The 22,835-nt window shown below is 41.5% G+C and overlaps 1 long non-coding RNA gene across 1 annotated transcript in view; it reads left to right on the top strand.

Annotated features, from left to right (window-relative positions):
• Positions 1–10,682: 10,682 nt before the first annotated feature.
• LOC132393293 (uncharacterized) overlaps positions 10,683–22,835 on the top strand; it is an 81,694-nt gene continuing 69,541 nt past the window's right edge. The window contains exons 1-2 of the long non-coding RNA XR_009511822.1: positions 10,683–10,814; positions 11,946–12,146. This is a non-coding gene — a long non-coding RNA (uncharacterized LOC132393293). The remainder of the gene's footprint in view (positions 10,815–11,945; positions 12,147–22,835) is intronic.

Below are 22,835 nucleotides of genomic sequence, written 5' to 3'. Positions count from 1 at the left end.
AGGGCGTGACCTGTAACAAAAAAAAACTCCAACAATGATAAAGAATAGAGAATTACATAAAAATAAAGTCAGATGTTAAAGAATGGATATGGAATAAAATGTGCATTAATGCATAAACACTGCCATGTATTTACAATGTAAACAGTATCACTAAAGTTATTTAAATTGTCCAGTGCAATGCAGTCATGTGAATAATAGATAGAGGGGGTAGGGGGCTAATTAGAAAGTTTCGATGCTTCGAATGAGCATCCACAGTGATCAGGAACATGGAGTCCATGAATGGCTCATCAAAGCCAATGTGTACTCTTTACCATGATGACGATGGCCACTCCCACTGGTGTAACGGTGCCTGTGGGGTGCAATTTGAACTTTGTGATATCCCGAACATCTTCTGGCCGAGTCTTCAATCTGTTTATCTACACCTGGCCACCACGCGTAGCTCCGGGCGAAACTCTTCTCCAAACACTGACCCACTCACAATGGCCACTTCAAAAATGGCTGCTCCACTTGTGTTTGCATTATTTTTATTTGCCCTTTCTTTGATTCCGCTCAGTGATTGGTCACAGCACAACTCCCAGAAACTGGCTTTTTTAATCTTAAGTGTGGACCTAATTGAAAGGGTAGCTCTCTTCAAGTACTCTCGCTTGGTGACTGGTTGCTGTCCAACTCCAAAAAGCCCACGATAACTGTACTGACCACAATGCCAAATTAAACTATCCCATCTGCATGCACATGAACCATAGAAAGGGTACAGAGGAGACTTACAAGGATGTTGCCTGGATTGGGGAGCATCTCTTATGAGAATAGTTTGAGTGAACTCGGCCTTTTCTCCTTGAAACAATGGAGGGTGAGAGGTGACCTGATAGAGGTGTATAAGATGATGAGAGGCATTGATCATGTGGATAGTCAGAGGCTTTTTCCCAGGGTTGAAATGGTTAACATGAGCGGGCAGAATGTTAAGGTGCTTGGAAGTAGGTACAGAGGAGATGTCAGGTAAGTTTTTTACGCAGAGAGTGGTGAGTGCGTGGAATGGGCTGCTGGCAGCGGTGGTGGAGGCGGATACAATAGGGTCTATTAAGAGACTCGTGAATAGGTCCATGGAGCTTAGGAAAATAAAGGGTAACCCTAGGTAATTTCTAAGGTAGAGACATGTTTGGCACAGCATTGTGGGCCAAAGGGCCTGAATTGTGCTGTAGGGTTTCTATGTTTTCCATGTTTCTATGTTGACAGTACCCAGCTGTCCTTCATGCAGAATTTCTGACACTCTTGTGCGCAGTTTAAAGGGAACCACAACATGAGATCCACACATCAGTGCTCTTCGACATACCCCATCCCACTTTCACTCTGCCTCCTCTTCCAACTGCCTATCACCTCTCTCTTGATTCTGCCTTCTTCTACTACCCATAGTGCTTTCCCCTTACATTCCTTCTTCACCTCTCCTGCCTATCCCCTCCCTGCTTCCCCTCCCCCACCACTTGATCTTTCTTCTGATTGGTTTTTCACCTGGCGCCTTCCACCCTCCCCCCACCTTCTTTATAGGGCCCCGCCCTCTCTTTCTTCAGTCCTGACAAAGGGTTTCGGCCCAAAACTTTGACTGCTCATTTCCACGGATGCTGCCCGACCTGCTGAGTTCTTCCAGCTTGTTTGTACGTGTTAATGATTATACTGGGACTGTCTCTTGTGAACGTTGATTGTGAGATACTTCCTGCTTGACTCCTCAATCTCCATTTGCAGATAGGCTTGTAACAAGTCAATCTTTGAAAACTTCTCCCTGCCTGTCAAAGAAACAAAGCTGCCTTCTGTTTGTGGCAGGGATACTGCACAGTATGTAGCACCGGGTTGACGCTCTCCTGGAAATCTGCACATATGCAAATTGCTCCGGCCTTCCCTTTCTTGATCACCAGGGCAATGGGTGTGGCCCAATCACTCCACCCAATCTTAGGGAGAATTCCAGATGCCTCCAAGCCCTGCAGTTTAGCATCCACTTTAGGACATAGAGCGTAAGGCTCTAGATGTGCTTTATGGAATCTTGGTGTTGCTGCTTCAGTCAATTCAATTCTGTCCTTCGTGCCTTTGAGTTTACCAATCCCTTTCTCAAACAGATTCTCAAACACGTTCTCATTAGCATTAAGTAACTGTGCCAGTCTCTGTTCAGGCTGCCATTGCCTGTTGATGTCACACTGAAAGCTTTGATAGAGTGCCAGTCCAGTTGGATTTTTCTCAACCATTCACATCCAAAAAATGCTGACCCTCCATGTTTCAATACATAAAGCTCTAACCATTGTCTTTGGCCTCCATACATCACAATTACTTTCAGTTTGCCTTTGGAAGACAGTTTCTACCTTGTGTAAGTCTTTATCATCACTGAGGTCCTCTTTAATTGTGGCTTAGAATATAGTCTGTTGTAGTTAGTCTCTGAAATTATAGACAAAGCTGACCCTGTATCCACTTCCAATTTCAGTTTTGCACCAGACACATCTGTTGTGATCCAGATGATTTTGTGATCTGCTTCAGTAACACTATGCAATTCCAGACATGACAGCTCACCTTTGTCAGATTCTGTGTTGTCTGATTCTGTTTCACATTTCGCACCATATGCACTTGCTTAGTTTTGAGTTTGAAACTTTTCATTCGGTGTTGCTTTTCTCTTTGCTTGTGCTTTCTGTCTGACTTACACACTCTCTAGGTGACCTTGTCTGTGACACTTTCTGCAGACTTTCTTTGAACCACCAGTCATTTGCATCATGGGAGGATTTGCCACATCAGTAACATTTTTGACTTTTTGCATCTTTCAGGGACATTTTGTGCATTTCACATTTTAATCTCATTTTCTATAGTTCTGTTGCATCCTTTGCTGCAGTCTGTAACAATATTGCAATGATCAATGCCTGTCTCTTTCTGACAGTAGCCTCTTTTGAGTGCTTTGACTATGCATGCCACATATAAGCCTATCCCTTAATGCATCAGAAAATCCGTCTCTAAAGGCACAGTACTGGGAAAGTTTGTGAACTTCTGCAATGTACTCAGAAATGCTTTCATCCTTTGACAGGTTCGTTTTATAAAATCTAAAGCTCTCAGCTATTACCAGTGGTTTAGGACTTAAATGATTTTGTAAAATTATAATAATTTCATTGATCATCTTGCTTGCTGGATTTTCAGGAGTTACCAAGTTGCGTAAGGGACTGTATGTCCTTGAACACAGTAAGCTAAGGAGTGTAGGGGCTTTGTTTTACTCCTTCATGTTGTTCGTGTTACAATACACTTCCACCCTTTTGATGTACTACTCCTAGTCTTCATTAGCACTGTCAAATTTATCAACTTTCCTGACTGAAGCTGTTGCCACATTATTTTCACTTTAAGTTTTGCTGGTTGCATGTCTATCACTGTACTAATGCATCTCTTCATTAGTGTCCATGAGGGCTTCTGCACTGTTTAATTCTTTCCTTACACTGTTTCATCCCATAACTGTCGGTGCAGTTTGTGATATTCAGGTACTCATCACCAATTTGCTGTATCTTTGCAACTTTTCTATCCCATGGTCCAACTGAGATATGGCTGCTGCACTCTAAGCACCTGCAGGTAGAGACTCAGGTTTTGCCTGAGCTATTACGTCATCATAACTTTCTCCTTTATTGATTGCAGCACTTGAAGTTGGACTTAAACAATAGGGGATTGACCGTGGTCATAACAAAAATGGTGGAAGCAGACCAAACGAGAAAGAAATGTAGACAGTGTGGAGTATCTGAAATATGGATTTATACCAGCAGCCAACAACCAACTGCAGCCACTTCAAAACATGTAAGCGAGCTTTTCTCAACAAAACAGTGACTGTATACATGCTCTATATCACATTTTGTTGCTCATTGCTTGATATGGAAAACCACATATAATTATGGAAGAACTGATACTGCCAACAGTAAGGGAGGTTCTGAGTGCGGCTTTGCATAAGTCACCAGACCAAATAATGAAAGTGATTCCACTCAACAGCAACTCTGTTCAAAACTGAATAGATGAAATGTCTGAGAATATAGAAGACACACTATGCAACATACTTTGGACAACAGAATTTGATCTGCAGTTGGATGAGTCAAAATTTCCAGGCAACAAATCTTAGCTTCTTGGTTATGTTTACTTCATAAAAAATAAAAGCATATTTTAAGAGCTGTTATTCGCAAGGATACTAGAAACAGATAAGAAGAGGGAGTCGATATTTCAGCTTGTCAAGCAATTTTTCAAAAAGAAGGATATTCTGCTGACCAACATTTTTGCTTGTACAACAGATGGGACACCATCGAGGATAGGATACCATTATTACTTTCTTGAGAAAAGCATATTTACCATTCACTGTGTAGTTCACTGGGGATGAGGCTTGGGAGCCAAGAGTGCAGTGACTCAAAATAATTTGGGAACCACTGGTCTGAATGAACTAGTGATTTTCTAATCTCCTGAAGAATTTAATGAACTTGGCTCTCAGGAATGCAGGTCCGGCACCTTGAAGATGAAGGTCGGCCATCGCCGGGGCTGGCTTCAAACCAGATGAAAGCATTGAGGCCTGAGAGTGGAAAATTAACCAGTGCTTTAGCCCAGTACTCACCACCAATTAATGCGTTGGAGCAGATTAAATCACTGAGGCCCAAGAGTGGAATATGAATTTGACTGCACTTTTGGAAACTCTGCAGCTCAAGTTTACCTATTATTTGTTTATCTTTTTTTTAAATGATTTGCTCAATTTGACCTCTTTTGCACATTGGATATTTGTCAGTCACAAGCAAGAGAAAATAATCTGCAGATGCTGGAAATCCAAGCAACACACACACACAGAATGGTGGAGGAAGTCAGCAGGCCAGGTATAATCAGTGTTTTGGGCTGAGACCCTTCATCAAAACAGGAGAAAAAAAAACTGAGGAATCAGAATTAGAAGGTGAGGGGAGTGGAGGAAAAAGCACGAGGTGATAGGTAAAACTGGGGGGGGGGAGTGGTGATGTAAAGAACTACAAAGTTGGAGAAAGAGATACAGGTTTGGAGAAGGAGAAATCTGATAGGAGAAGACAGAAAGCCATGGAAAAAGAAAGTGGGGGAGCACCACTTTCTTGCACTATACTGCTACAACAAAACAGCAAGTTTCATGACATATGACAGTGATAGTATGTCTGTATCTTCATCGTGGAGGTGACCATATTGAAACACTAGAATGAGTGGAAAGCAAGTAAAAGCCTGCTTCACTTTAAAGAACTATCTGGATTCTTGGAAGATGGGAAGGGAAGAGGGGGAAAAATGGAATAGCATTTCCTGCGGCTCCTTGCAGAAGTGTCATAACAAAAGAAGTGACTGGCGGGCACGAAAGAGTTGAATACGGAATTACAAAAGGCTGAAGAGGGAAGGGAGAGGAAAGGAAAATGCACCAGGAAGTGAAATCTGATTGAAGCTGGTCAACAAGTAGAGGCTGAGTGATGCTGTATACTAAATGTGAAGCTTAGCAGGCTGGCAATAGGGGAGAAGGGGAATGGTATCTTTGCTCTATCCAGGAGGAAAAGAGGTGGGAGCAGAGGCGTTGGAAGTAGATAAGCTGTGTTGAGGGTTCCATCAACTATGCTATAAGGGAAGACATGGCTAAGGAAGAAGACATCTCAGAGGCTTCTAGGTGCAAAGTCTAATTACTGGAGTAATTATGAAGCAGGCAGAGCAACTGTCAGATTGTAATGGAGTGATCTTTGTCCCCATTGTTTTTGTTCCAATGACAATACTTTCCTCATAACAGCCTCTGGGGTCATTAACTCCCAAACAATGGCTTGCCCTAGACTGCACACTTCATCTATTTCCCCACACCTCCTCTAATTTAAAATTAACCTGTTTTCTTACTATTCACGTTCCAGCGAGTGGTCTTTGAGCTGAATCGCCACCTCTGCTTCTCTTCCCTTGACCTGCTGAGCGTTGCAAGAACTTTCTGTTCTTACTTCCGGTTTCCAGGGTCTGTGGCCGTCCTTCACGGAGGCGGTGCGAGGGTGGAGAAGGGCCAGTAGGAGTGCGAGTGGTGGGCAGAGCCGAGGAAGTGGTAAGAAGAAGCAGGGACAAGGCGGAGGGGGTGAAGAGATAGGGGGAGAGGGGTGAGAAGGCAATGGGGGAGAAAGGAACAGGAGTTCTGGCTGCATTCAGTGACTCACTCTGAGTGCATGCTTCGATTCCAGTGTGGGTGAGGCTGCCTCTTCGACGCAGTTCCTCCTGTACCTCCCCACTTCTGTCATTTGTATCTTCACCGCCCTTCCTCTCTCCTCTCTCCGAACTCTCACATGTTTCTCCCCAGTGGGTGTGGGCGGTGCAGAGGCTGAGGCCCATTCCTAGCATGGCTGAGGGTGTATCTTTCTCTGCACTCCTAGGCTTCAGATTAGGGAGGCATCGGGGTTGGGGAGGTGGGGGGTGATGTCGGTAGAAGTCTGTGTGTAGTCCACTCACTATGAACCCCCATTCCCAGTGGGTCCCTGCAGCACATGCAGCTCCAGCTGTTATGTATTTGATATTTCAGTAATATTGTAAATATTTGTTTGCTTACACCTGCTTTATTGTTTACATAATTCATTACGGATTATATGTAAAAGTATGTGAATGGCATACGTCATTATGCCACCAAGTCATTTGTGCACACTTTATTAAAATAAAAATGAAGCATACATGAGTTATCCCAGCTCCGTGTTTTTTTTTCAATTAGTTTTGTGCTTTGGTGTTACAAAACAGAAGTGGCAGCACCCGGTCTGCAGTAATGAGCCTGAGAAAGTGAGGAACTCTGAGACACAGCAGGTGTACTGCTGCAGTGTCACAGGCACACACTGTTCATGACTGGATACTGTACATAGCATTCACTGATTACAGTCCTTGCCCACTACTAATGACTTGTGTGCCCAGGCATTGCCATGAACCTGGAGAACCCAGAGAGACTGTGCAGAAGCAGGCTGTGTTCACAATGTGCCCAATCCTGTTATAGATAAAATCCTTTTGCATTAAACATTAAGATGTGGCATTAGGCAGTTTCTAATTCTTCCCAGTTGTAGTGAAAGGTCATTGCCCTAAACCTTTCACACTCTGTTCATAGATTTTTCAGGCCAGCTGAGTAGTTCCAGCCTCTTTTCTGTCCTTTGTATGCCCTTGCTGAATCAGAACAAAGTTACCACATCCCTACTTTCTCAATGACTTCCATCCCAATAATTTGGAGAACCAACTCCCTGTGCAATGGCACAAAAAACCTAACTAGAAAAGTGGCCCATCCTGTTACCGACGGGGGATATCAAAGAGCGTTTTAAATTAAAGGAAGACCCTTATAAAGTTGACAAAAATAGCTGTAGGCTAAACAGGAATAATTAAAAAGGTAGGCACAAATATGAAAGTAAACTAACAAGAAACACAAAAATGTACAGTACTGTGCAAAAGCATTGGCACACATATATAATTAGGGTGTTTAAGACTTTTGCACAGTACTATAGTAATTTTATGTACTTCACTCTACTGCTGCACCCCAAAAAACTAATTATGTGAGTGGTGATAAATCTGATTCTGATATGGGTCTCTATTGAGAGTGGTAAAGGGACTGGGAGAGGGGAGTCATGGTTGGGACAAAGAGAAGGGAGAAGATAGGGAACAGGAAGCACTAAACCAGACATTTTGTAATGATCAGTAAACCAATTGTGTGGAACCATTGAAGGAGTGCCGGGGCTAAGAGGGTCTGAAACCGTGCCACCCCCTGCTCCTGGCACTCCTTCTCTGCCACCTATCCCACAACCCTCCTGCGGCGCTCCACCCCTCACCATTCCCAACATCCTTTGCTCTGGCCACATTTACAAACTCACTTTCTGCTCCACATCAACAAATACAGTACAGCGCAAAAGTCTTAGGATTGCACAGTATGGCACTGTAAGAGCGTATATTGGTATTCATAAATTAAGGACTTCAGGAAGGTGATTATGGGCCCCTTGCAGCTGGAGATGGGTTAATTTATTATTGGGAAGATAAAGAAATGGCAGAGAAATTAAATAGTTTTATTTTTGTCTGTCTCTATAGAAAAAGACATAAAAACCACTGCCAGATATTCTGAGGAACCAATGTTTAGTGAGGAACATGGAACTGAAGGAAATAAATATTAGTAAAATAATAGTACTGAGATTAAAGTGTGATACATCTCAAGATTTATATCTCGGAATTTTAACGTGAGTGGCCGTAGAGATAGTGGATATTTTAGTTATGAGCTTACAAAATTCTGCAGATTCTGGAATTATTTTTGTTGATTGGAGGCTAAAAGTGCATTAATTGAGAGTTAGCCCTTTGTATTCTTTTTACAAGTTGGATAACTCAAAAGTAGGTAGCGTTGAGAGCAGCAAGGCAATGTGTAGGAGCTTTGAAGAGATGTAGACAAGGTGAATGACTGGCAGAGAAAATAACAGATGAAGGATAAAGTGGAAAATGTAAAGTTATGTTAATAAAAAGAGAAAAAAAACAGGGTGTTTCTTAAATAAGAGGAAGTAATGCTTATGTTCAAAGTGACACAGGTGTCTTTGTACAAAAATCGTGGAGTCCAACATACAGGTGCAGCAAGCCACTAGGAGTGTAAATGGTATGTCAGCCTTTATTATATGAAGATGTCCTAATGCATTGACAAGGCTGAATCTGAGTACTGTGGATAGTTTTGGTTATTTTTATGTTGAAAGGTTATTCTCGCCATTAAGGAAGAGCAGTAGAGCTTCAATAGATTAGCTGTAGGCTTAATATCTGAGAAGACCAGACATAGTTCTGGATTTGGACTGTTATCTAAGTTTAGAAGACTGAAGGATGATCTTACTGAATTATGCAGAATTCTTACAGGGCTCAAATAACTGGATGCAGGGAGGATGTTTCACCAGGCCAAAGAGTCCAGAATCAAAGAATCTGTTTCAGAATAAGGTGCAGGCCATTTAGCACTGAGAATGAAGCAGGCTGGGCTCCTCCTACATCGAATTCTCTCTCCCAGAATCCATAGAAGCTGGATCATTGAATTCATTTAAAATAAAGATCTAATGATTTTGGAATAATAATTGAACATGAGGATAGGGCAGGAAAATATATGATCAGCTGTGATCATGATAAGTTGCAGAGCAAGCTGTAAGGGCCAGATGGCCTACTTCTGTTCCTACTTCCTACGTAATGGTTTGGTTATCTGACTTTGACTGACCAAAGATTTGTGTGGGTTGTGGGCTGATTGTTGCACATAGCCTTTCAGAAAGAGGAGCTCTTTTGAGCCGTAGAGAATGAAATGAGGCACCCTGATTACCAGCATATATTGCTGGTAATAGGTCTAATTATATCCCTCTCTGCTCTTTGATTCAATGACAATTCAGTTGCACACTCACCCCTCTGTTCTGGAGCAGGAAATATCTCCTCCTAGATTCTATGGGGTTATTTACTCCACAGATTTTAGTGCAGATTGTATAAAACTAAGAATTAACATGTCTTATTTTCATCCTTGTTGTCTCCAAAGACTTAATTAAAATTAGGGCCTTTAAAAATATCTAAGACTGAAACTATAATTTTCAAAATGATTCAACAGCAAATTATAAGCTTTAAAGCCTACCAGATAAATGATTTATATTCCTCCTAATTATCAAATGCTAAGTAACACATAATATTTGGTAATGCTTTCATCAGTTATACCATCTTAATTATTGGAAATGAATCTAAATTATAATTGATTAATTTACTATTTGCATCTTCAGATTCAGTTTTGGCAAAAGCATATAAGAGGTCCTTCACTTCCAACATACACACATTTTGAACAGCTTTGGGTGGGGGCAGCAGTGATCAATAATCATCAAGCATGATGAAGTGCACATATTTACACTTAGAATTTGCATATATGCTTAGTATGCCCCACAGACGCATTATTTCCGAACATGACGTATGTGTATAAAATGATTAAACAAAGGAAAAGTAAATAGCATAACAACAAAAAATGACAAAAAGATGATCAGAAGTTAATAAAGATCGTTTATGGACTGAGACAGGAAGGTCTCAGGTGGGCAGCATGGACCCATTGGGCTGAAGGGCCTGTTTTTATGCTGTATAACTCTTTGAGTTAACTGGATAATGAGAAAATGGCATAGCAACAATTTTGTTCCTGTCTTCATGGAAATAGATGCTGAAACCCACAAAGAAACACAGTAACTCAAAGAATTTAGCAATTGTTTAAAATAATAATATTCGTGAACTAATGGGTTAATTAAGTCCCAGGACCTGATGACTAGCATCTTAAGTTTTAAAAGGAGTGCCTTTGTGTGTCATTTTCCAAATTCCTAAAGATTCTGGGACAGTTCTACAGATATATGAAACGTAGCAAATGTAGCCTTCTATTTTACAAAGAAGGGAAAGAGGAAACAAGGAAGAACGATAATATATAAGTTATTGAAAAAACATCAGATATCAATGATTCCTTTATTTCTGCAACTGGCTCACCAAAAGAAGGGAATAGCTTGTGTTTGCCTTAAGGTATCTGATAGCTACTTACAGGAAAATAAAAAAATGTTGAAGAAGTAAATCGTTAAAGTTATTGAGCTTGTTTTAATATAAATGTTGGAAGTAATTTATTTCTGCATTCCATACCTTTAGTTAGTGTTTTTTCAGTTTAGACTTTGGAACATCAATTATTTTCCATCCTTTAAATTCAACAGCATGTTTATTTATAAGAGGTCAGCGTTTCTTTAAAAACTCAGTGTACCATGTGGTGGAATTTGGATATGTTATTGTACCAGCCATAGCTGTTAGTTGGAAGCGGATTGCCTACATTAAAAGATGCTTTGCTGGTAGGCTTTCCTCTGTTACTTGTTTTAGGTAGTAGCCACAGCAAAGAGCTTGCTAGATACTCTGCTAATACTGAGCTTCCTACTCAGCACTTACTAGCTACCCTGGCAACGGCAGGACGTAAAGTCCTACAATCTATTAGTAAGAAAGTAATAACAAGCTGCTTAGAAAATGATGATTAATAATCAATACAGATTTATAAAGGGGAGATGTTTGACAAACTTGAAATTGTTTTGAGATTATGACTTGCAAAATAAGTAAAGTCACATCAGTTGACCTGTACTGAATTTTAAGTAGACATGCCTCAAAAAGTGTTAGTAAACCAAAGTGAAACAAGATTCAGATAATAACAATCTAATGGTAATATATAAATAGCTTGAAAATATTAAATAGCAATGTTTCCATTATATGTGTAATTGGCTCATCCAAAACATGAAATGCCATATATTGGAATAAGGTAGAAGGTAAGTATGTTGGGTGTAATGTAATCCATACACTCAGTTAATGTTTAGAATTCAATGATTTTTTTTCATCCTTACAGATTCTACAGAATGTTGTGCAAATATAAGAGGTTAATATTTCTTTAGGAACTCAATATGCCACGTAGTGGAACATGTCAGGAGTTTGGTGTAATGGAATATACCATAAGTGGTTGTACCAGTCATTGCTGCTGGAAGTTGATTACCTCCATTAAAAGATGTTTTGCTGGTAGATTTCCCTCTGTTACTGGTTCTAATCAGCAGCTACACCAACGAGTTTGCTGATACTGAGTTAGTGCTGAGCTTGCTACTTGAGGGAGGAGCCTGTCAATCAGTGTGAAGTGACAGCGAGCAGTTTCCTAGGTAATGCAGTGGAAATGACAAGTATGATTAGTCTCAGTCAAAAGGTTGAGAGGGAAAGAGAAAAGTTCCAGTGTGTAGAGGGGTTCAGACTGGAAGTCGAGTTGCAGCATTGTGAAAGCAGAGATACAACGATGTAGTCTTGAGGCACAGTCAAAGTAGAAGCTGCTTTAATTGTCCAGCACTTTTTCACTTGTCTTATAACAAGAAGTTCAACATTCAAAGTAAAATTTATTATCAGAGTACATACTGTACATGTCACCTCATATAATCCTGAGATTCTTTTCCCTGCAGGCATACTGTGGTAAACTACATGTGCCTGTCTGGACACGCCCCCTGCTGACTGCTCCTGTGGCTCCTCCCACAGACCCCTGTATAAAGGCGATCAAGGCCTGAGCCCAGCCTCTCAGTCTCCAGGATGTAGTATGGTGGTCACTCACTGCTTGTTCCTTCTTCCAGTCGATAAAAGCCGCTATCTCGCCTTCACGTCTCAGAGTGAGTTATTGATGGTGCATCACATACTCAGCCAACTTATAGAATAGTGACTGTAAGCAGGATCAATGAAAGAGCAAGAGCATAGAAGAAACAAAAGTGGGCAAATGCAAATATAAATAAATAGCAATAAATTACGAGAGCATGAAAGAACAAGATAAAGAGTCCTTAAAGAGAGATTATTAGCGGTGGGAACATTTCAATAGGTGAGTGTAGTTATCCACTTCTGTTCAAGAGCTTGATGGCTGAGGGGAGGTAATTGTTCTTGAACCTGGTGGTGTGAGTCCTGAGGCACTTGCACCTTCTACCTGAAGGAAGCAGTGAGAAAAGCGAATGGCCTAGGAGGTGAGGATCTTTGATAATGGATGCTGCTTTTTTACAACAGCGTTTCATGTAGATGTGCTCAATAATGCCTTTACCTGTGATGTACTGGGCTGAATCCATTACCTTTTGTAGGATTTTCCACTCAAAGGCATTAGTGTTCCTGTACTAGGCCAGTCAGTACATTTTCCTCTACACATCTTTAGAAGTTTGTCAATGTTTTTCATGTTATGCCAGATCTCCACAGACTCCTAAGGAAGTAGAGGTGCTGTCATGCTTTTTTTGGAATTACATTTATATACAGGTCCTTTAATACTGACATCCAGGAATTTAAAACTACTGATCCTCTCCACCTCTGATTCTCCGATGAGTACTGGCTCATGGACCTCTGGTTTCCCTCTCCTGAAGTCTACAATCAGTTTTTTGGTCTTACCGACATTGAATGAGAGGTTTTGTTATGGCATCACTCAGCCAAAACTTTAATCTCTCCTCTATGCTAATTCATCACCACAGTCCAGAAAAGTGGTGTCACCAGGAAACTTGCATATGGTGTTGGAACTCTACTTAGCCACACAGCCATAGGTGTAAATCAGAGCAGGGGGCTAAGCACATTGCCCTGTGGTGCACCTGCGCTAATGGAGATTGTAGAGGAGATGTTTTTGCCAATCTGAACAGACTGGGGTCTGGAAGTAAGAAAATCCAAGATCCAACGGCACAAGGGGGTACTAAGGCCCAGATCTAGGGAGTTTACTGATTCGTTTTGAGGGGGTTGATGGTAAGCAACGATTAATGAGAATGGATCGATCATAAGTGTGTTTATTTTACTTGCTGCAATGGAACCATCATCGCACAAAAGCTGATGATAGCTTTGAAAAAGAAATCAGACAGCATAGTCATTCCTTTATACCCAAGTGTTAGCGACTGAACATCAGTTGAATGCCAGGGTGCATTCTGTTCACCTACTTATTCAGTGTGCTTGGTATTCTTCCAGTAACGCATCTGTTTGTCTTTATGCAGTTTGTCATATGCTTAAGGTCCATCGGCATAATGTTGTATGAACACTATTAGCAAAGCACTCTGGTACAACACAGTTTCCATTTTATTGCAGACAAAAACGCCATTTTGTTACTACAAGTACGCATTCTCTCTTTTTTTTGTCATTTCATGACAACGCTACATTTCCCCAAATACAGTAAATGAAATGTGTACATATGTATATACGTCTACAGCAATGATGCAGTTTCAAAACTATACCGCAAATTCCCTTTTGATTCAACAATTATTTTCCTTTGTCCTGTTGCTTCACACAAAAACTGTAAAGGAAAAACAGCCATTCTAATAATATCAACAGTTATACCATCATACAGAATAGTTGTTCACAATGCCCCCTGCAACTCGAATGGCCACCATCCAGCTCCCGGAGTGAAATGGTTGTGATGCTGATCCCCTACTTTCTTAATCTCTTTTGTAGCTTCTCAAATGTGATTTGCTGAGTTAGTTATATTTTCTGATTTGTCAGCTATGTAAATTCAGCAGAATAAGTGTCCCCTTTTTCTGATAGAATCAAACCCAAAACTAATTTGTTCTGTAATGGTAACGTATGAACAGCCATCAGTTCCACAGACAACTTATTTAATGGTTGTTGGGCTTGATCAAAGACATATGTGCTATTTTCTCCTCATTAATCAGCTGTAGGGACAGTCCCACGGTACCATATCACAGAAAGGCAATCATCCCAAATCTCTCGGCCTCTGTTATCAACCAGAGGGTGGTGAGGTAGTGGCTCTAAGTGTCACACGTGTGGCACTATGTAAGCAACATAACAGCAGACACTCCAGGGTCACGGCTCTTTCCACCTCCCCGCCGACTCAGGGGACACGCCCGGCAGCCAGGGGTGGGCCTGGTAACCACATACACAATAAGTGCCATTCAGTGGAAGGGGAGGACCGAGATTTGTCAGTTCCATACAGTTAGTTCTTTACTGCTCCCCTGCCCTCCCAGTTGCAGAGACATGTTACCTGATGCCAGCGCTTTGGTTCCAGAAGCAACCATCTGAATCCCTCTCTCAATCACTGAGGAGCCATTATAGAATCAAATTAATAACCAATGGGATGCAGTTGGTCTCTGTGTTCTTGAATTAAGACTGCTATCCTGTGTTTCTTGTTGATTTATAGCTGTATTAGGGATTGTTAATTCAGGTGCAGTACACAAGGTCACCTCGAAAGTTTAAAACACTTTCAGTTAAGAATCACAGGGTCATCTGAGCACTTCTTGTACTTCAGCAGATTGTTGAGCGGTTGAGGAATAGTCGACTGATCTGCCACTGGCTTGTCAATACAGTAATTAGCAATAGTTTCAGCTGACAGAGATGTCAATCTTTTTGTTTTATCACTGTCAATCTCACATTGGTTGCGAGGGGCCATGTCATGTCCATCCTGTAATTCCTCAGAGTTCAGATGCCATTGCTGTTCCTGAAGTTCCAGCAGTAGCGTCACTAGCAGGACAGTCCACTTGAAGTCGTGGTGATGCTCTTTCGATTTGTTTTAGTTTGCTTTGAAACTTCATACAATGCATATCGATTGAACTACAGTATTCTCTCGCTCGTTAGATTTGATCTTTAGACTTCTCATTGTCTCTATCATATTGTTTTTGTAGCTTACTGCATATTTAGCATTTCTTTTGATTACTAAAGGACTTTACTCACCTTGTTAACTTTCAATCGCTCACACATTTTACTAAGCTTGTTTTTAATTGTTCCATTAATCTTTTCCACTAAACCTGCCCACTGAGGAAACGTTGGTCAGCCTGTAAGGACTTTTATTACCCTCTCAGTAAAATGGTTACCACTGTTGCTAGACAGTTTTCAATGGATCCCAAACCTCAGGATGATTTCCTTCAATAAACATGTAGCTACTATAACTGCATCATTCTTTCTACAAGGAAATGCACCAACCCACCATTAAAAAACATCAGTGATGACCAAAACATATTTATATCCTTTGCACAAAGGTAATTCTATAAAATCCATCTGTAAATACATGAAGGATCCATCAGAGGGTGGTGTAGGAGATCCTTCCACCATCACTAGTTTCCTAGGATTTTGTAAAATATGTATCATACATCATTCACGAACTTGATTTATAGCTTGTGGTAAACCAGGGGCATAGCATATTTGCTTTTTATGATCTTTCAATCCCCTATTCAGCCTCAAGAGAAAGAGGGTATTGTACCTCGCTGGGGAGTGGAGTACTTGGGTTGATGGTCACTTTACGTGGCTCAGCAGTGAACATCTTACCCGTTTCATTTGGCTGGAGGGCCCAAGGTTGTGATGGGAACTTGGAGAACGAAGGTTCTACATCAGCACTGAACAGCACCTGCTAACAATTTCACGTTCAAAAGGTTTGCCCCTGCTCCTAATGTACCAGGGAGTGATAACAGAAAGCCCTTACCTCCGTCCAATTGCCACAGACTCCATCTATTCACTGCCAGGACCTCCCAGATCTCATAAACCCTTAACCAAGGTCCTTTTGCACCTTATCTCTGGAAACAGCTAGTTAGGTGGGTTCCCTGTTCTCCTGCTCCCCTATTGTCCATTGAGCTTCATGAGGAAGTTGCACTCTGCCAAAGAGCAGAATCGCCTACATTTATTTTAGAAGGGTACAGAGCAGTTTCCTTATCAATATAGGGATCCAATTTCTCCTGCATAAAATGGTCATTCCCAGCCAAGTCATAATAAGCCACTGTGTGAAGTTAACAGTGCTACTTTCTGAGTTGTAGGTCTAAACATAATCTAGAGAAATCTCTGAAGGTTTTCAAGTCACTCTCATGAAAATATTCCAAGTACTTGATAAGCCATGAGCAACTGGCTCTTAGACAAAATAAAATCACTACTACTGAAATAGTATAGTTCACAATGACTCTCTTGTATACACACATTTAGTCCCTTGGGAGTGCATTTTACACACTAAATCTCTACCACATAAGCTTACAGGCACTGAATCCTGGTCTCCTCTGCTAACTTCTACTGGATCTGATTTTGGGACATTAATAGGCTGCCAACTGTTTGAAACGGACAGGATGCAATTCGGGCCAAAGACTATTTGTAATAATACTAATTGTAGATCCCACAGCCTGCTCTTCCTGCAGTCCTGAATATTGTTCTACTTTCTGTATATATTCTACAGACACAACTCCACCTTGCTGTGTCTCCATTATCTTAGACCAATTAGCCTTTTTAGGAAAGGCAGCATGTAATGTATCCTACATATTTTTATAATAATCTTCATTTGGCACAGTGGCAAGTCCTGGCCTGGCACTGTTACAGTATTCTTGAAAGGCCTGAAATTTAACCTCATAAAATTCATCAGGTTTTCCAAATACATAATAATAGGGTAGTGAAACAAAACAATAGTTTTCATTTTCTGAACAGCTTTTCCCTGTCCATTGTTAGGGGAATGGAGACAAGATTCTGTGGATGGTATGTTGCCTGCCAGGTCTCAGGGTCAGGGATGTCTGGGATGGGGTCCACAACGTTTTAAAGGGGGAGGGTGAGCAGTTGGAAGTCTTGGTACATATTGGCACCAATGACATAGGCAGGAAAAGCGAGGAGGTCCTGAAGAGTGATTTTAGGGAGTTTGATAGAAAGCTGGTAGTAATCTCTGCATTGCAGCATCTGCCACGCATCAGTCAGGGTGAGAATAGGAGCACTTGGCTAAGGAACCGGTGCAGGTGGCAGGGGTTCAGATTTCTGAATCATTAGGATCTCTTCTGGGGAAGGTATGACCTATACCAAAGGGACAGGTTACACCTGAACCTAAGGGGGACCAATATCCTTGCGGGCAGGTTTGCTAGAGCTGTTCGAGAGGTTTTAAATGTATTTGTCAGGGGGATGGGAACTGGAGTGATAGTGCTGAGAATGGGGCAATTGCTTTATAAACAGAAGCACTGCAGTGAGACTGCTAACAAGGACAGGCTGATCAGCGGGCAATATTGCAGTCAGCTGGATGAGTTGCAAGGGTAAAAGGACCCTGATGGGAGTTGTATGCAGACCCCAGACAGTAGGAAGGATGTGGTCTACAAATTACAATGGGAGATAGAAAATGCAAGCCAAAAGGGCAATGTTACAGTAGTCATGGGAGACTTCAATATGCCGGTAGATTGGGAAAATCAGGTAGGTGCTGGACTACAGGAGGGGGAGTTTCTAGAGTGCCTCCGTGATGGCTTTTTAGAGCAGATCATAGTTGAGCCCACTAGAGGATGTTGTGTAATGAACCAGAATTGATTAGAGAGCTTAAGGTAAAATAACCCTTAGGGGCAAGTGATCATTATACGATCAAATTCACCCTGAAACTTGAGAAGGAGAAGCTAAAGTCAGATGTATCAGTATTATAGTGGAGTATAGGAAATTACATAAGGTGTAAAAAAGAGGCAAGAGTGGATATTGGTCTGCTGAAAAAGAAGCTGGACAGGTGGTAATGGGGTAGAAGGAAATGGCGGATGAACTGAATAAGTACTTTACTCCACATTTCACTGAGAAGATACTAGCAGTATGTGGAAGTTTCAGGTGTCAGGGGGAATGAAGTGTGTGAAGTTACCAATGCTAGAGAGAAGACTCGTGTGAAACTGAAAGGTCTGAAGTCAGCTGGACCAGATGGCCTACACCCCAGAGTTCTGAAAGAGGTAGCTGAAGAGATCATGGAGGCATCGGTAATGATCTCTCAAGAGTCACTTGATCCTGGATGGTTCCAGTGGACTGGAAAATTGCAAATGTCACTCCACTCTTCAAGAAGGGAGAGAGACAGAAGAAAGGAAACAATAGGCCAGTTAGTTTGACCTCAGTGGCTGGGAAAATGTTGGAGTTGATTAAGGATCAGGGGGATCTCATTGAAACTTTTTGAATGTTGAAAGGCCTGGACAGAGTAGATGTGGAAAGGATGTTTCCCATGGTGAGTGAGTCTAGGACAGGAGGGCACAGCTTCAGGATAGGGCGCGCCCTTTCTAAACAGATAAGCGGAGACATTTCTTTAGCCAAAGAGTGGTGAACGTGTGGAATTTGTTGCCACATGCAGCTGTGGAGGCCAGGTCATGGGTGTACTTAAGGCAGAGGTTGATAGGTCCTTGATTGGATATGGCATCAAAGGTTACGGGGAGAAGGCCAGGAACTGGGGTTGAGGAGGAGATAAAAAAAATGGATCAGCCCAGACTGAATGGCGGAGCAGACTAGATGGACCAAATAGCCTAATTCTACTCCTATGTCTTATAGTCTTATTAAGGATGAAGTTTCAAGGTATTTGGAGGTACATGATAAAATAGGCCATAGCCAGCAAGTTTCTTCAAGGGAAAATCGTGTCTGACAAATCTGTTGGAATTCTTTGAAGAATTAAGCTGGATAGACAAAGGAGAATCAGTTGATGCTGTGTACTTGGATTTTCAGAAGGCTTTTGGTAAGGTGCCAAACATGAGGCTGCTTTACAAGCTACAACCTCATGGTATTACAGGAAGATTCTAGCATGGATAAAACAGTGGCTAATTGGCAGGAGGCAAAGAGTTGGAATAAAGGGAGCCTTTTCTAGTTGGCTGCCAATGACTAGTGGTGTTCCACAGGGACCTGTGTTGGTATCGAATCTTTTAATGTTATACGTCAATGATTTGGATGATGGAATTCTTGGCTTTGTTGGAAAATTAGCAGACGATATGAAGATAGGTGGAGGGGCAGGTAGTTTTGTGGAAATAGAGAGGCTACAGAAGGACTTAGACAGATTAGAAGAATGGGCAAAGAAATGGCAGATGGAATATAGTGTCGGAAAATATATGATCATGAACTTTGATAGAAGAAAGTGTTGACTATTTTCTAAATGGAGAGAAAATACAAAGACCTGAGTTGCAAAGGGACTTCGAAGTCCTTGTGCTGGTTTCCCTAAAAGTTAATTTGTAGGTTGAGTCTGTGGTGAGGAAAGCAAATGCAATATTCACCTTCATTTCAAGAGGACTAGAATATAAAAGCAAGGATATAATGGTGAGATTTATAAAGAACTAGTGAGGCCTCACGGAGTATTGTGAGCAGTTTTTAGCCCCTTATCTTAGAAAGGATGCACTGAAATTGGAGAGGGTTCAAAGGAGGTTCTCGAAAATTATTCCAGAATCGAATGGTTTGTCATCTGAAGATGGTTTGATGGCTTGGGGCCTGTATTCATTAGAATTCAAAAGAATGAGGGGTGACCTCATTGAAACCTATTGAATGGTGAAAGGGCTTGATAGAGTGGATGTGAAGAGAATGTTTCCTATGCTGGGAGAGTCTCAGAACAGAGGACACAGCCTCAGAGGGGCATACTTTTGGAATGGAGATGAGGAGGAATTTCTTCAGCCAGAGAGTGGTGAATCTGAGGAATCTTTGCCACAGGCAGCTTTGGAGGCCAAGTCTTTATGCTGGATCCTAAGAGGGGGATTTTGTAGATTGCTTACAAGGTGGATTTTTAGTGCCACCTGTGGAGGAACAGACCAGGGGATCATCTGAATTGAGTAATGGAGTGACAGAGCCATAGAAAAGTACATCACAGGAGTACCTAGTTCATGCCGACCATTTGAGCTGCCTAGTCTTATTGACCTGCATCTGGGCCATGGCCCTCTATACCCATGACCTGTGGTTGAGGTCCTGCCCAAACTCAGTGGAAAAAGCCTTCTTGCATTTACCCTATCTATGCACTTCATTTCTCTGAAGACCTCTTAGAAATCTCACCTCAATCTTCCAAGAAATAATGTCCAAGAAATTTCCAAGGAAGAATATTCAATCTTTCCTTATAACTCAGGTCCTCCAGTCCTGGCAGTATCCTTGTAAATTTTCTCTTCACTCTTTCAACCTTCTTTATATCTTTCTTGTAGGTAGATGACCAAAATTGCACACAATACTGCAAATTAGGCTTCAACAATGTCTTATAGAACTTCAACGAAACATACTATCTCCTGTACTCAGACCTATGATTTTTGAAAGCCAATGTGCCAGAAGATTTCTTTATGATCCTATCTACCTGTGACACCACTTTCAAAGAATTATTTTCCTATATTCCCAGAACCCTCTGTTTTATCACACTGTGTAAACCTACCCATTGCACTTGTCTGCATTAAATTCAGTCTGCCATTTTTGAGCTCTTTTTCTCAGCTGGTCTAGATCCTGCTGCAACTTCTGGTAGTCTTCCTCCCTGTCCACTACATCCCCAATCTTGATGTCATCCATAAACTTGCTGATCTAGTTAACAACGTTATCATCCAGAACATTGAAATAGATGGCAAACATCAATGAACCCAGAACCAGTCCCTGCAGTACTCCACTAGTCACAGGCCTCCAGTCAGAGACACAATCATCCACTAAAACTGTTTGGCTTCTCCCACAAAGCCAATGTCTAAACCAATTTACTACTTCATCTAGAATGTCAAGCAACAGAACATTCTTGACCATCCTTCCAAGTGGGAGCTGGTCAAGTGCCTTCCTAAAGTCCATGTAGACAATATCTGCTTTCATCAACTTTCCTGGTAACTTCCTTCAAAAATTCTATAAGGTTGGAAAGACACAACCTCCCACAAACAAAGCCATGCTGACTATCCATAATCAGTCCATGTCCATCCAAATACTCATATATCTGGTCCCTTTGAATATCTTCCAATAATATTCCCACTACTGATGCAATTTACTAGTTTATTTTTAGAGCCTTTCTTAAACACTGGAACAGCACTAGCTGTCCTCCCATCCTCTGGTACCTCAGCTGTTACTAAGGATGATTTAAGTATCTCTGATAGAGCCCCTACAATTTCGAGCGAACACTTTGTCAGTGTGGTGCAATCAACCAGAATTGATTAGAGAGCTTAAGGTAAAGGAACCCTTAGGAGTGACAGTGATTGTAATATGATAGGATTAACCCTGTAATTCGAGAGGGAGAAGCTAATATCAGATGTATCAGTTTTACAGTGGAGTAAAGGGAATCACAGAGGTATGAGAGAGGAACTGTCCAAATTTGATTGGATGGGGACACTAGCATGGATGTGAAGAGCCATTGAGATTGCTTCTGTCATAGGCCAATTGTGATGACAGGCAAATTGCAGTGGGTCCAGATCCTTGCTGAGGCAGGAGTTGATTGTAGCTATGACAAACCTCTCAAAGCACTTCATCACTGGAGATGTGAGTGCAACTGGATGTTAGACGTTAAGGCAGCTCACCTTGCTCTTCTTAGGCAATGGTATGATTGTTGACTTTTGAGGCAAGTGGGGACTTCTGACTGTGGCAGTAAGAGGTTGAAAATTCCCTTGAATACTCCTGCCAGTTGGTTGGTTCAGGTATTCAGAGCCTTACCAGATACTACATCGGGGTTTGCTGCTTTACGAGCGTTCACCTTCTGTAAAGACAGCTTAACACTGACCTTCGAGACAGAGATCGCAGTGTCACAAGATGCAGCAGGGATCTTCACAGCTGTAGTTGTGTTCTCCCTTTCAAAGTGTGCATAGAAGACGTTGAGTTCACCTGGTAGTGAAGCATCGCTGCCATTCATGCTATTGGGTTTCACTTTGTAGGAAGTAATGTAGACCAGTTTGTCTGACCTCAGTGGTTGGGAAAATGTTGGAGTCAATTGTTAAGGATGTGTTTTCAGGGTACTTGGAGCACATGACTAAATAATCCAAAGTCAGCATAGTTTCCTCAAGGGAAAATTTGGCCTGACAATTGTATTGAAATTCTTTGAAGGAATAACAAGAAAGAAAGACAAAGGAAAACGGGTAGATGTTGTGTACTTGGATTTTCAGAAGGCTTTTGACAAGCTGCCACACATGAGCTCATGGTTTTACAGGAAGGATACTAGCATGGATAGAACATTGCCTGATTGGCAGGAGGCAAACTGTGGGATTAAAAAGAGTCTTTTCTAGTTGGTTGCTGGTGACTGTTCTACAGGGGTCTGTGTTGGGATCACTTCTTTTTATGTTATATGTCAATGATTTGGATGATGGAATTGATGGCTTTCTGGCCAAGTTTGTGAACAACACAAAGGTGGGTGGAGGGGCAGATAGTGTTGAGGAAGCAGGACAGACAAAAATGACTCAGACAGTTTATATGTATGGGCAAAGAAGTAGCAGATGGAACACAGTGTTAAGAAGTGCATGGTCATGCACTTCGTAGAAGAAATAAAAGTGTAGACCATTTTCTAAAAGGAGAGAATCTGATGTTCAAAGAGACTTGCGAGTCCTCATGCTGGAATCCCTAAAGGTTAATTGGCAGGTTGAGTTGATAGTGAGGAAGGCAAATGCAATGTTGGCATTCATTTTGAGAAGACTAGAATATAAAAGTTAGGATGTAATGTTAAGGCACCGGTGAGGTCTCACCGAGTGTCGTGA

The sequence above is a fragment of the Hypanus sabinus genome, chromosome 4 (assembly GCF_030144855.1).
Source record: "Hypanus sabinus isolate sHypSab1 chromosome 4, sHypSab1.hap1, whole genome shotgun sequence".
NCBI lineage: Eukaryota > Metazoa > Chordata > Chondrichthyes > Myliobatiformes > Dasyatidae > Hypanus > Hypanus sabinus.
The sequence above is the reverse complement of the archived record's forward strand: the minus strand, read 5'-3'. Positions and strand labels throughout refer to the sequence as shown.